Source organism: Aquarana catesbeiana, linkage group LG11 (assembly GCF_042186555.1).
Source record: "Aquarana catesbeiana isolate 2022-GZ linkage group LG11, ASM4218655v1, whole genome shotgun sequence".
Taxonomy (NCBI): Eukaryota; Metazoa; Chordata; class Amphibia; order Anura; family Ranidae; genus Aquarana; species Aquarana catesbeiana.
Genome location: NC_133334.1, coordinates 1,822,806 through 1,837,676, shown reverse-complemented (window position 1 = coordinate 1,837,676; position 14,871 = coordinate 1,822,806). Strand labels below are relative to the sequence as shown.

The 14,871-nt window shown below is 43.9% G+C and overlaps 1 protein-coding gene across 1 annotated transcript in view; it reads left to right on the top strand.

Annotated features, from left to right (window-relative positions):
• Nucleotides 1-14,871, top strand: part of LOC141111800 (hemicentin-1-like) — a 247,029-nt gene that overhangs the window by 77,734 nt on the left and 154,424 nt on the right. The gene's annotated exons all lie outside the window — the stretch shown is intronic.

Genomic DNA, 14,871 nt, shown 5'->3' with positions numbered 1-14,871 from the left:
TTTATATAAACAGTGCCTAGTGATAAAGGAGATATATACTGTGTGTGTATATAGACCGATTCTTCTCTTTGAAGTCTCCTGTGCAGGTTGGTTAACCCTTGATTACTCCAAAACTGCATTTAAATCATTCCCCTTAATGGGAACACAACCCAAATAACATGGAAACATATCTGCCTTTCAGGACCCAATTCTGGCATCATTTATGATATACATATCAACATATATATATTATAAAGTTGATATATATATTGTGTGTGTGTGTATACACACACAGTATCTGACAAAAGTAAGTACACCCCTCAGTGACATTTGTATAAATCTTTTCTTCTATCTTTTCATGTGACAACACTGAAGAAATTACACTTTGCTACAATGTAAAGTAGTGAGTGTACAGCTTGTATAACAGTGTAAATCTCGGGTGTGAATGGGGAGCAGGTGTGTTAAATTTGGTGTTATCACTCTCACTCTCTCATACTGGTCACTGGAAGTACAACATGGCACTTCATGGCAAAGAACTCTCTGAGGATCTGAAAAAAAGAATTGTTGCTCTACATAAAGATTGCCTAGGCTATAAGAAGATTGCCAAAACCCTGAAACTGAATTGCAGCACAGTGGCCAAGACCATACAGCGGTATAACAGGACAGGTTCCACTCAGAACAGGCCTCACCATGGTCCACCAAAGAAGTTGAGGTCACGTGCTCAGCGTCATATCCAGAGGTTGTCTTTGGGAAATAGATGTACGAGTGCTGCCAGCATTGCTGCAGAGGTTGTAGGGGTGGGGGGTCAACCTGTCAGTGATCAGACCATACGCCGCACACTGCATCAAATTGGTCTGCATGGCTGTCATCCCAGAAGGAAGCCTCTTCTAAAGATGATGTACAAGAAAGTCCACAAACAGTTTGCTGAAGAAAAGCAGACTAAGGACATGGATTACTGGAAACAGAAAGGCAGAGGGAGATTAGGGAAGTAAACAAGTGGCTGAAGAGCTGGTGTAGTAAGGAGGGGTTTGGGTTCCTGGAGGACTGGGCCGACTTCTCAGTCGGTAACCGGTACTATAGAAGGGACGGACTGCACCTAAATGAGGAGGGTGCAGATCAGCTGGGAGTGAAGATGGCCAAAAAATTAGAGGGGCTTTTAAACTAGGCGACGGGGGGGAGGGTCCAGAGGTAGAGCTAATCAGCGCAGAACATATTCCAGAGGGTAGTATTTGGGAACATTAGTGGTAGGTCGACTAAGCACATAAACCCAAGGTAAGTCATGAGGAAGGAAAAACTGGACGGCCGCACTCCAATATAAACACCTTTTTTGTATAAAATAACAAAGGTTCAAACAGCAGCAGGGTACAGGATAGATTAACTGACACGTTTCACTCTCTCAATAGTGTTTAGTCATAGCTGTAGTCCTATTTGCAATCTCAGAACACCCAATACGAGGACAATATGCGACTGGTCTAAACTATGTGGCATGTTCACCAATGCCAGGAGCCTGGCGGACAAGATGGGTGAACTAGAGATACTGTTGTACAAGGAGGATTTGGATTTTGTGGGAATTTCAGAGACCTGGTTCAACAGCTCTCATGATTGGCTGGCAAACATTCAAGGGTATACCCTATACCACAAGGATAGAGAGGGTAAAAAAGGGGGAGGGGTATGCCTATATATCAAGAATAATGTACAAGTGAATGTGAGAGATGACATCACTGAGGGAGCTAGGGAGGAGGTGGAATCTTTATGGGTAGAGCTCCAAAGGGATGAAGCTAAGGGGAAAATAATACTGGGAGTATGCTATAGGCCCCCTAACCTGAGGGAGGAAGTGGAGACGGATCTCCTATCACAAATTGGATTAGCAGCAAGGATGGGAAGTGTTATCATAATGGGGGATTTTAATTATCCAGACATAGACTGGGCGGAGGGAACCGCGCATTCATTTAAGGCTCGCCAGTTCCTTAATGTCTTGCAGGACAATTTTATGGGTCAGATGGTAGACGCACCAACTAGAAATAAAACATTACTAGATCTACTGATTACCAACAATACAGACCTGATCACAGACGTGGAAATACGGGGCAATTTAGGTAACAGCGATCACAGGTCAATTAGTTTCAGTATAAATCACACAAATAGGAAATATAAAGGGAATACAAAGACACTGAATTTCAAAAGAGCCAACTTCCCTAAACTACAAACCTTGCTAAAAGGTATAAATTGGGATAAAATATTAGCAACAAAGAATACGGAGGAGAGATGGGTTTGCTTTAAGAGCATATTAAATAAGGGCATTAGCCAATGCATCCCATTGGGTAATAAATTTAAAAGAGCGAACAAAAATCCTGGATGGCTTAACTCCAATGTAAAAATGCATATAAAAGCAAAAAAGAAAACAAAAATCAAAAAATACAAGGTTGAGGGATCATCATCAGCATTTAGACTTTATAAAGAATGCAACAGGAAATGTAATGCCCCGTACACACGGTCGGATTTTCAGATGGAAAATGTGTGATAGGACCTTGTTGTCGGAATTAGCCACTGCCCTGTTTATAGTCCCGACGTACATGTTTTATGTCACCGCGTTCAGAACGATCAGATTTTCCAACAACTTTGTGTGACCGTGTGTATGCAAGACAGTTTTACAGGCGGTGAGCCAACAGTTTGGTTCTCGTACTAGAGTTTGATCTGTTTTGTTTGCCTTGGTAACAATAAAGACTGTTTTACTTTTGCAAATGGCTGTTGGGATCTTGTGTGTGTGTGTGTGTGTGTGTATATATATATGTATATTATATATAATATATATACGAGGTGTGTCTATTAAATAATGAGACTGATTGATTAAATAACTCACCTTTATTTATGTGTATTACAAATGTAAAGCTTGTCCCCTTCAATATATTCCTCATTTGCACTAATACGTTGCTGCAGTCTTGTTTTCCACTGGTCGAAGGCGTGGAGAAAATCTATTTCTGTCAGCTGTAAAAATATGTAAATATGGCGCTTGCAAAATATAATATAAATGTACAAACAAGTGTATGTATATAAAATATGGTGAATAAGACAAAGTCCAAATGAAGTGACCAAAAATGTTTCAATCCACGGTGAAGGAAAACAAAAAATGCTCCAAAGCTATTCAGGTGTGCATCAACACCCCCTCATGTGTCCCCACTCACCAGATCACGATGACCCCCAATTTTGCAGTCTGGGGGTCGCTTCAGGCTTAGTAATAGTATCCAAAGATGTCCAGGAGTGGTGATTTGAATGTCAGATTATCAAATGAGAGATTCTTTGTGAAGGTTCTCAGCAGAATAAACAGGCACCCAAAAAGATATAAAGAATGGAACGAATAGTGAAAGTACCATTTAAAAAGATTTATTGCACAAGGAAATGGGTACTTACAAAATTTCAGAAGAAAACAGGCATAAAAATTGGAGTTGTGGATGTATCAAGCGCTGCTCCCGGCGTGCGTTCCACAGGACCGGAAGTGCTAAGAACGCATTTAAATGGTACTTTCACTATTAGCTCCATTCTTTATATCTTTTTGGGTGCCTGGTTATTCTGCTGAGAACCTTCACAAAGAATCTCTCATTTGATGATCTGACGTTCAAATCACCCCTCCTGGACATCTTTACTATAACTAAGCCTGAAGCGACCCCCAGACTGCAAAGCTGGGGGTAATAATAATAATAATAATACATTTTATTTATAGTGCGCTTTTCATCTGATCTCAAAGTGCTACAAGTTCAAACAAAAAGAAAATTAAACAATTTATACAATGAAACAAACATCTAAAAGAGACAAAAGGCTTTGCTAAAAAGAAATGCCTTAAGACCCTTTTTAAAACAATCAGTAGATTAAGGAGCCCTCAAGGTGTCAAGTAGTGCATTCCATAGGCGGCGGGGCAGCTGCACAGAAGGCCCTGTCTCCCATTGTCCTGAGTCTAGTTCTCGGTATATGGAGAAGGTTTAAGTGAGTGGATCGGAGGTAAAGTGTTGAGTTTAATGGTTTGAGAAGTTCTTTAAGATAGGGAGGGGCATATCCATGGATACTTCGGTATCTTATACTCAATCCTTGCAGAGACAGGAAGCCAATGGAGTGAGTGGAGAATGGGGGTAATGTGCTTATGTTTCCGCACTCTCATCAGGATCCTTGCTGCAGAGTTTTGGATGTACTGGGGTCATCGTGATCTGGTGAGTGGGGACACATGAGGGGGTGTTGATGCACACCTGAATAGCTTTGGAGCATTCTTTGTTTTCCTTCACCGTGGACTGAAACATTTTTGGTCACTTCATTTGGACTTTCATTCACCATATTTTATATTTTACATACATGCACTTGTTTATACATTTATATTATATTTTGTGAGTGCCATATTTACATATTTTTAAATTTTTTCAAGTGATTAGCACTTTGTGTGTGGCAGCTGATCTTGTTTTCTGTTTCACTTTTCTTTCACCATTAGCGTAAATATATATTTTAGGCAGGTGCAGTCTACTTTCTCCACTGCAGGTGGCACCCAACCGCAGCAGCTTTGCAGAGGGAGAGGAAGTCAAGAGAAACGTGGTTCCTCTGTGGTTTCCAGGATCACTGGAAACTATTTGATTGGATGCTGCCGCCCCATGTGACTCTGGCAGCCATCTTGGGTCAGGCAGAGCCTATTTAGGGCCCTGGGTTCCATGCTTGGCATTCATTTTGCATGTGGGTAGTGTATGGACAGGTCATCCGTCTGACAGGGGTAGTTATTTGTGGCAGGCAGAGGTAACAGATGAGTAAGGAAAAGAAAAGGTTCACACTATCCTACTTGGAGATCTCTGCATTTGGGCTCAACCAGCCAGGCTGCATTCTGCTTCTCAAGACAGAAGACAGACACTGTTGTCACATATGAGACCTGCTCTTCTACACATTACTGATATTGCCGTGAGTGTTCCCGGGCCAGTGCTTTCCTGCCGGGTTTGTTGTGAATTGCTGGATTCTGCATCAATACAAGTTCTGTTCTCTATAACCAGAGTCTATGTATTTACTTCTGCCGCGCCACGCTGTACCCCCCACCAAGTATATACAATGCCTGCAAATGTAGGGTGATATGTATGTATGTATGATTGTGTATATTGTAAGGGGTTCACTCCAACTGTAGAGCTTTAAGGACACCTCTACTCACTTTTCCTTCATTTAAGGGTTGGTTTTGCCCATTTTTATTCAAAAGAAAGTTCAACAAATACAGTAGATTCCCTCACAGGGGTATTCCGCATTCCAGTTCTGCTACAGAAATAAACAACATTCAGCCCACTTGGCTAATAACCACAGCTCTCCTTCTCAGGCCTTGTGCTTCAGGCCTTGGTCTGTCTCCCACAGACCGGACACTCAGCCTCGTGCTGCCCGGGCTCCCAACTCTCGTCAAGGGGAAGCCACCCTGACTCCTATCTGGTGGAGCCCAGAACTTTGGTCTGGTCATTACTTAAAGTCCAGAACACAACTGACCAATTAGTGTACTGGCTGTGCGGCAGACCTGGAGCCTGGCAGGGTACCACCCTACTACAATATATATATAATGTGTGTACAAGTGATGCAGTTGAATAGGAGCACAAAACCAAATTGTCTTTTCAATGTTTTAGAATTCTTAGTAGGTGATCCCATCCTTAGTAGGTGATCCCATCCGAACAATAACAACAGATCCAAAAATATGGACTATAATTTCCCCACACCATAAAAACTATGTATAAAACACAATTTATATATTTTAATCAGGTAAAGTTCCGTAAAGGTTAAAGCTTGCAGAGTAAGGTAACATCATTGGGTGATAAGAGAATCATCCCAGTAAAAAGCGATTATTTGAGATACGAAGTCATCTCCGGTTACAAGAAAATAACAAAAGAGAATCACAAAAAAAAGTCCAATATGACCCATATGCCTGAAAATAATAAACAGTAACTGCCAATGGCAGATAACAGATAGTACTGAGCACATCATACAACATCTATTGGTGACAGACCAGCCAACTCCCCCAATTTGTTTTACATTTATCGGGGTACCCTCTGTGTTGGGAAATAACATGTTCAAAGCAGAGTGACCCCCCATGTGATGGATCCATTCCTGGTGGGTTGGTGGTTGCTCAGACTTCCAATGTTGTAATGTCATTTTCCTAGCTTGGACCAGGGCTCTAGAAATAGCTACTTAAAGCGGAACTTCAGTCATTTTCTCATCTTTCCATCTATTAAATCTTCGCCCCTTGTTGTTGTTATTATAACTTTGGATAGTAAAACATTTTTATTCTGCCAGTAAATCCCTTATACAGCCCACTTCCTGTCTCTTGTCTGGTCATTAGTCTAGGCTTATGACATCATGTACAGCGCTCTCTCTCTCACTCTCTTGAAGGGGAGGTGAGTCATAAGAGGGCCAATGAGAGCTGCAGAGCTGGAGGTGTGCCTCTGTGTAAATCCAGAAAGTGAACAGGCAGCAGCTTCAGCTGCCCACAGTAAAAATGGCTGCAGCCAGACTCAGTGGGAGAGATATTTGGCAAGTACAGAATCCCAGTATATATAAAATAATATGCAAAGTGGTTGGATGGAAGCTTCAGAATGGCAAAGATGTTTTTATTACACAATATGTATGCAGGCTGCAGTTCCTCTTTTAACCGCTTACGCACCAGCCGCCGCAGTTTTACTGCGGCAGGTTGGCTCCGCTGCGCAAAATCACGTTATACTATGTGATTTTGCGGGGCTTGCATATAGTAGGCGTGCCCGATGCGAGCTCTGTGAGTGTGATCGTGGGTCCCGCGGACTCGATGTTCGTGGCCAGATCCCCGCGATTGTCTCACAGAGAGGAAGAATGGGGAAATGCTGATGTAAACAAGCATCTCCCTGTTCTGCCTAGTGACAGGACACTGATCAGTCTCATGTCACACACAGCCCCCCCCCCCCCCCACAGTTAGAATCACTCCCTAGGACACACTTAACTCCTGCAGCGCCCCCTCCTAGTTAATCCCTTCATTGCCAGTCACATTTACACAGTAATCAATTCATTTTTAATCGCGCTGATTGCTGTATAAATGTGAATGGTCCCAAAATAGCGCCAAAAGTGTCCGATGTGTCCGCCATAATGTCGCAGTCACGATAAAAATCACCGCCATTACTAGTAAAAAAACAATTATTAATAAAAATGCCATAAAACTATCCCCTATTTTGTAAATGCTATAACTTTTGTGCAAACCAATCAATAAACGCTTATTGCGATTTTTTTTTTTTTACCAAAAATATGTAGAAGAATACATATCGGCCTAAACTGAGGGAAAAATGTTTTTTTATATATTTTTTGGGGATATTTATTATAGCAAAATGTAAAAAATAATGCGTTTTTTTCAAAATTGTCGCTCTTATTTTGTTTATAGCGCAAAAAAAAAAAAAAACAGAGAGGTGATCAAATACCACCAAAAGAAAGTTCTATTTGTGGGAAAAAAGGACGTCAATTCTGTTTGGGAGGCACGTTGCACGACCGCGCAATTGTCAGTCAAAGCGACACAGTGCCGAATCGCAAAAAGTGCTCTGGTCAGGAAGGGGGTAAAATCTTCCAGGGCTGAAGCAGTTAAGTACTATGTCCCTCCAGGATACCTAATAGACAGTGTTTGGGATCCAACAATCCATTGGTTTGAAAAAGCACATTAATGATGTCCATGATCTTGGCCTGATATCTGTGGAGCTTAGAGCAGCACCATGTTATATGTATGAGATCTCCATGATCTCTACGGCATTTACTAAAGAGGGGAGTCTTCAAAAGCCCATTTTATTCAACTTAGGAGGGGTATGATGGACAGGCAGTATAATACATAACTGGGAAAATCCTTACGAGATGTTCTGGGAAATTGATTGCACTCTCCCATCGATCCTCTTCAAGATTGCACTCTCCCAATTTCCCATAGCTTTGTAAAGATAGTCCTCCAAATGAGAGCCGCATAACAGCGAGAGATAAAGCCTTTAGTTGTAGCCGCATTTGCATACAATTAAATATGGGGATAGGAGAAGGAGGCGGTCCCAAAAAGGTCTCTGTACATCTTTACATTGGAAGTAATAAAAGTGCATGTAGGGAGGAAGATCGTATCTAGACTGTAGTTCCATAAAGGGTAAGAAAGCGCAGTCTCTAAAAATGTTTTGTGTTAGGTGACACCCCATATCCACCATTTAGTATCTTCTGAAAGTCTGTCTAGTTCAGGATGTGTGTGCCTGTGGGGAGGTGCAGTGTGGTGCGGAGGCAGTAAACACTCGAATGTCCAAAGGAGAAGTACGGGAAAAGCTCGTTTTGCTGTACTTCTCCTGTGAATCACAGTTGTGCAGTTCATTGAAGCCCACTGATGTCACATCAGCCGGTCCAGGCTTGGGCAAGATGACAATGAGGTTGGGATCCGCCCACCTACCTGGCTCAGTCTCTCAGCGAGCCACCCGCTCCGCCCTCTCCACAGCCCAGCGCTCCAGCGAGAGAGGGGGCGGAGCAGACAGCTACTGACTGACAATCAGCCTTCTGCTCAGAGAGCTCTGAGTACCGAGTGATTGGCGGTGTTTGATCGCTCGGTTCTCAGTGTGGAGGCACCGGGGGACCGATGCTGCATCCACCTAGGTAAGTATAAATTTGCAAAATCTAGCAAGTACAGCTAGCCCCGCAGGAACAACAGACTAAAAATAAAAAAACACAAAGACTTCTACACACCCTACCAAAAGGATTTATTGCTTAAAAAAGCAATGTACAAAAGATATACAAAACTCCAAATCCCCCTATATACCAAATAGGAACTCCCTGTGTGATGAGGGGGTTCCTAAATGGTCATATCCTCCCCAAACATGTTCCTCTAAAACCAGACACACTGTGTAGGGGAAAGATACCCCTCGTAGGACCGAGGGGTAGAAGGTGCAATCCCCACAGTCAGGAGACCCCCCTCCCCAATACAAAGCACCCCCCTAAATACTAATCAGATTATAACGATCAGTATTGCATTTCAGTGTATTTGTCAAAGATAGTAATTCTCCTAAGTCCTTAGAGGTGGTTGGGTGGAATTCTCTGGTCAGATGGCCAGTGCATCAGATACTCCAGTTCAATGTCCCTGAAAATAGGTGGCTGAGTCAAATAGGGAACGGGGGTGCATGTCCCAGCATTTAGATGTTTACATATTTCATTCCTATACACCCGGAACCTTTGTCAGAACACCAGGAGATCCTTGTGGGCATTATAGAGTATGGGCCTACATTCAATGCATCTTTCCACTACGGGATAGTATCCATAGCTCCCAACTGTCCCTGATTTCGAGGGACTGTCCCTGATTTGGAGCAATGTCCCCCTTTCCCCCTCATTTGTCCCTCATGTTGGTCTGATATATATAAATGATTGTATATAAAATGCACTTTTTATCTTTGAAAAAATGTTTTCCAGAGCTAAACCTTTTATCCAATTTCTAAATTTCTGCATTTGTACATTTTAAAAGCCAATATAAAGGAATAGTAGTGGTAAAAAAAAAGCCTTCTCGATTTGATTAACCTTTTTTTTGCTTATTTCTCCTTTAATGGGGTGTGGCAGGGGGCGTGTCCTATGCCTACATACATTTGTTAGTAGGTGTCCCTCATTCCCATCCCAAAATGTTGGGAGGTATGGGACAATGTGGTACTTTTGTGTTCACACAGACATACACTGCACCGTTCTAGGAATGAGCTGCAGGGGTCCCGTTACAGTTGGCTTAGAGCCATTATTTAGGTATTTGGGGGGTGCTTTGTATTGGGGAGGGGGGTCTGCTGACTGTGGGGATTGCACCTTCTACCCTTCGGTCCTACGAGGGGTACCTTTTCCCTACACAGTGTGTCTGGTTTTAGAGGAATATGTTTGGGGAGGATATGACCACTTAGGAACCCCCTCATCACACAGGCAGTTCCTATTTGTTATTGTGACAGACCTAGCCAAGACAGAGGCTGTTGGAGAGGACTGAATGCAAGGCTCTTGCCTTTTGATTGTGGGCCCTGGATTTTCAATGGAACAATACTCTTTGTGAGGTGAATGAGAAATCCAGTCTGGACTGTACTAGTCGGACTCCGTCGTGTATATATGTATATATTGTATGTTGTCTCATTCTGTTGTGGACTCTTTGCTGTGATCATTTCGGATTTGTGTCCCTGTAGAGGGAGGGAGGATTCCTCCAGCAGCCCCCCTGCTGATAAGACTGATTACTGAGGAGAAGTTTGAACACACCTGACCTGTGTGTCCATTGTCATTGGACAGTTTAACCCGCCCTGTTTTCCAAGGGTGGGGGGGAAAGAGTCTCTGAGTTATTTTATCTGTTGTGTCCATGTGTGATAATAAAATAGTCCATGTTAGCAACTAAGCAAGTCTCGTCTTGTTTTATGCTTGGGAGCGGTTGGAATATCTGATATCTGTATCCAGACTACAAGGAAGTGGTATACTGACGGAAGCACTCAAGTGGAGTGTGGGACGTTCCGTGACATTGGTGGCAAGCAGTGGGACGCTTCCTGCAGTCTGGGACATCCAAACCTCCACCTGGATCCAAGATCAGGATAGCAGACTTTGGCCACCCCAGTGGAGATATGGACCTGGCAACAGAGTTCCTGGGCTAGCTCGGATCATCCTTTCAGCATACACCATGACTGTGTCTGAGGATGAATACCTGGAGCTTAGGCAGTGAATTTGGGTGGAGCTCTGGATTGGAGCCCTCCAGCTCGCTGTTATAAAAGAGGGCAAGTGCTTTCCAACCCAAGAGCAACGGGCCAGTGACCAACGGGCATTGCGGATGGCATTCCTGGGAGAGAGGCCCCAGGAGCAATGGGTGACTGAGTTGGACTGGCTGGTCCAGCAGGAGATAGAGCTGGACAATCGTTATCGGGCTCTGCAATGGCACGCAGAGGAGGGATATTTAGGGGAGGCAACAAAATGCTCTCCAGAGGGATATGACTTTGGTGGCCCTGGATTGCTGTGGGAGAGCCTTACAGATAGTTTGTGTTTGGCGATGAAGGGGAACCTGACCTTGAGGACCTGCGAGAATATAGAGAGGCTATGCTCGGTCTTGCAGGGGTCTCAGAGCTCAAACCTGATCTGGACTATTTGCTAAGGAAAGAACAGCATCTGGAAAGGGCATACAGGAAACTGCTAGAACACGTTCAGCAGAATGCCAGAGAATCAGCAGTGGAAAATCCGGAGATTGCCGTCCCCAAACCTGAAGTGCTGACAACAGGGCAGAGCTCTGCTAACCTCTGTCCAGAAATGATAACATCTTCTGGGTTCCATGGACAGGAGATGGTGAACCCCTATTTCCCGACATCAGTTGCAGAGACATGGGATTTGATAGACTTTTCTGCTGAGGAAGAACAACCTGATGAGCCTCCAGCAGAAGAGCTGCTCTCAGGGCCAAAGTTCACTGTGTTCTGCCCAGCACCAACAGTGGCTTCGGCCTTCTTGAGAGAAGAGGTAGTTGGCCTTTCTCCCACAACACTGACAGGGACATGTGATTTTCTGCCAGCAGCATTTATGGAGTTAAAACAAACTTCTCCAGCTGAAGATCTGGTAACTGAACAGAGGGTCCAAGACCTCTGTCCCACACTTTTACCAATTCCAGAGACTGGGGATTTAATAGACGTTTCTGTAGAGGAGGAACCACCTAGCAAACCCCCAGCAGAAGTGCTGGCAACCGGACAGAGGGTCCAAGACCTCTGCCCCACACCTGCAGCAATTCTGAAGGCCCAGAGGGAGAAGGTGGCAGTCTATCGCGAGCTGCAGATCAGGATCCAAGCAGAGAATGCAGTCATCACCTCACAACTGCAGCTTGATCTGGTGTCGGTGGATGGGGCTTCAGTCCCCACCTGTATACCCCAGGGATGCTGAGAAGTCCGCCCAGATCCCCAACAGCAGGATGGAGTGAGCCCAGTCCCTCTGTCTTCTCTCCAGCGGCAGAAAGGATTCCAGGGAGAAGAGCCAGTCCAGGCCTCTCCCCAGCGGCAGATATGTTCTCTGAGAGAGGCAGAGGTTGGCTGGGTGAGTAATACTTTGTTTGGAACAATTTGTTTGGGGTACTGTGTGGGTACAGGCAGTAGAGGACTGGAACTATGGACTAACTTCGGAGTCAACCCATCTGGGGTCTCCTCCTGTGTTAGTCTCCTGCCGAAAGGGGAGAAATGTGACAGACCTAGCCGGGACAGAGGCTGTTGGAGAGGACTGAATGCAAGCCTCTTGCCTTTTGATTATGGGCCCTGGATTTTCAAGGTAACAATACTCTTTGTGAGGTGGATTAGAAATCCAGTCTGAACTGTACTAGTCGGACTCAGTCGTGTATATGTGTATATATTGTATGTTGTCTCATTCTGTTGTGGACTCTTTGCTGTGATCATTTGGGATGTGTATCTCTGTGGGGGGAGGGGGGATTCCTCCAGCAGCCTCCTGCTGATGAGACTGTTTACTGAGGAGAAGTTTGAACACACCTGACCTGTGTGTCCATTGTCTTTGGACAGTTTAACCCGCCCTCTTTTCCAAGGGGGGGGGGGGGGAGAGGCTCTGAGTTATTTTATCTGTTGTGTCCATTTGTGATAATAAAATATAGTCCATGTTAGCAACTAAGCAAGTCTCGTCTTGTTTTATGCTTGGGAGCGGTTGGAATATCTGATATCTGTATCCAGACTACAAGGAAGTGGTATACTGACGGAAGCACTCAAGCGGAGTGTGGGATTTGGAGTTTTGTGTATCTTTTGTACATCGCTTTTTTAAGCAATAAATCATTTTTGTAGTTTAACTCTTTAGGGTGTGTAGAAGTCTTTGTGTTTTTTTTATTTTTTGTCTGTTGGTCCAGTATATTTTTGATTACACCCCCCGATATATATTCAGTGAGTACTACATATTTATAATAGGTGGCATTCCCACTTCTTCTATATTTTTACCCCAGCGGGAGGACAACCTGAGCGGGCGCACTCATAGAATGTACAATGCGGAATGGTAGCAGAAGGTCTCAGATGTCTGTCTCAAGGGATGGAATGCGGCCTGGCCGGTTCGCACCCAAGTGGGGATCTTCCAAGAAGGATGACGTGTCCCGGCTGTCAGGAAATGTCTGAACGGTCGGTGAAGAAGAGGATGGTGGCTCAATGTCTGAATTAGACTGTTGTTTCTAATCAGATATTTAGCAATCCAAAAAGTGTTTAATATAGAAGCTTATGTTTTTTTCATAGATACATAGGGTAGATTTTGAGTTTTGACTGGAATTCCACTTTAATGAGCCCTTTGAGAATCCTTTCCAAACTTATACTCAGCAATATCACGATTATGTTTCATACAATATTTAAAGTTAGATTGACTTTTATTTCTCCTTCTTTGGATTAAACTGTCCTGTAATCAGCCTCAGAATGTTTATTCTTTAAACTTCCTTCATTTGGTCTTCACAGCTTCAGTGACTTGGTTGGAAGAGTAAATGAATGTTTATTGTTTGCAAACATAGAAGAGTTGCTTGAATGGAATCTGTTGTCCTTCATCCTAAAAACTGGTGAAGTTGTTGAGGCTTTCCAATCATGAGACCATTCCATCTTGCCCAGATGTTCTATTCCCCTCAAAATCATCATCTTTATGTGTCCATACACTCATTGTTCTGAAGTTTAAACAACCTTAGCAATCCTTAGAGTCTTAGACCCGACCATACTTGGTGCAAATTTTTTGATGGGGGTATCAAGTAATTTGCTTTATACCCCTATCAACAGACAGTGTTGATGCGGGAATCCCTCCTGCTGAGCCATTGTCTTCCCACAGCTGGGGGGGGGGGGGGTTGGAAATTACAGTGATTATTGGTTGCAGCTATACCAGACGCTATCGATAAACGCAAGTAAAGTACGGCAGGCTGGTTGTACCCAGGTTGATCGATCGATCAACTTGGTACTTTCAGCCTGCCCATACATGGTTCAAATCTTGGTTGGTTCCTGCTGAAGATTAAAACTGCCTATGGCTGACATTAGAGTTTTCCTCGGATAGAGGGAAAATTATCCAAGGGTTCAGCCTGATTTCAGACAGCAGAATTTATTAACAAGGTCTATGTTGTAATTGTCATATCTATATATATTTATTTTCATACAAACCTCTGACACTGCACTTTCCCTGCTCATCTGGAACTTGTCCCTGACAGACAGATGACCTGTCCCTACTCTGCCCACACCCAAAATGTGCACCAAATCCAGGAGCTGAGGTCCTAAATAGACTCTGCCTCACCCAAGATGGTCACCAAAGTCACATGGGATGCCGGCATCCAATCGAGGAGAGCAAGAAGATCATAGAGGAATGAGGCTCCTCTCAACTTCCTCCTCCACCTGCATTGCCACTATGGATGAGTGCCACCTGCGGTGGAGAAAATAGACTGCACCTGCCTATATAACAAATGAGCCTTTAGTAAGGGATCCCCTTCACTTGCTGCTGGAGTTTGGCTGTTAACCAAATTTTATGTATCAAAATATACGTGGGGTAGAGTTTGTTTAAAGTTGCTTAATGAAAGGCTTCCTAACCCCCAGGACGATCATGGGACCTTGTCAAATGTAATATCACCGACAGTGTGGACTCCATGGGGGGCTCTACAAAAAACTTTGATTACCACCAACAACCTGTTGCAGCTGAGTTGCCAGATCATATACAACCATGGGTTGGGTTGCTGCAATTGTTCCAACTTGATCCTGGGTGACCCGTCTTCCCACAGCAGAGTATTCCAAATATAGAACTAACAATATGAAAAGCCAGACCAGACAAACACCAAGTGGACCCTCCACCAGTCGTGACTGGTGGAGGGTCCACTTGGTGTTTGTCACTTATTTGTCATTATTTACAGCTGGATACTCTGCGGATTGCACCTGTTTACACAAGATTGCAGTTTATGGACTTTTTTTG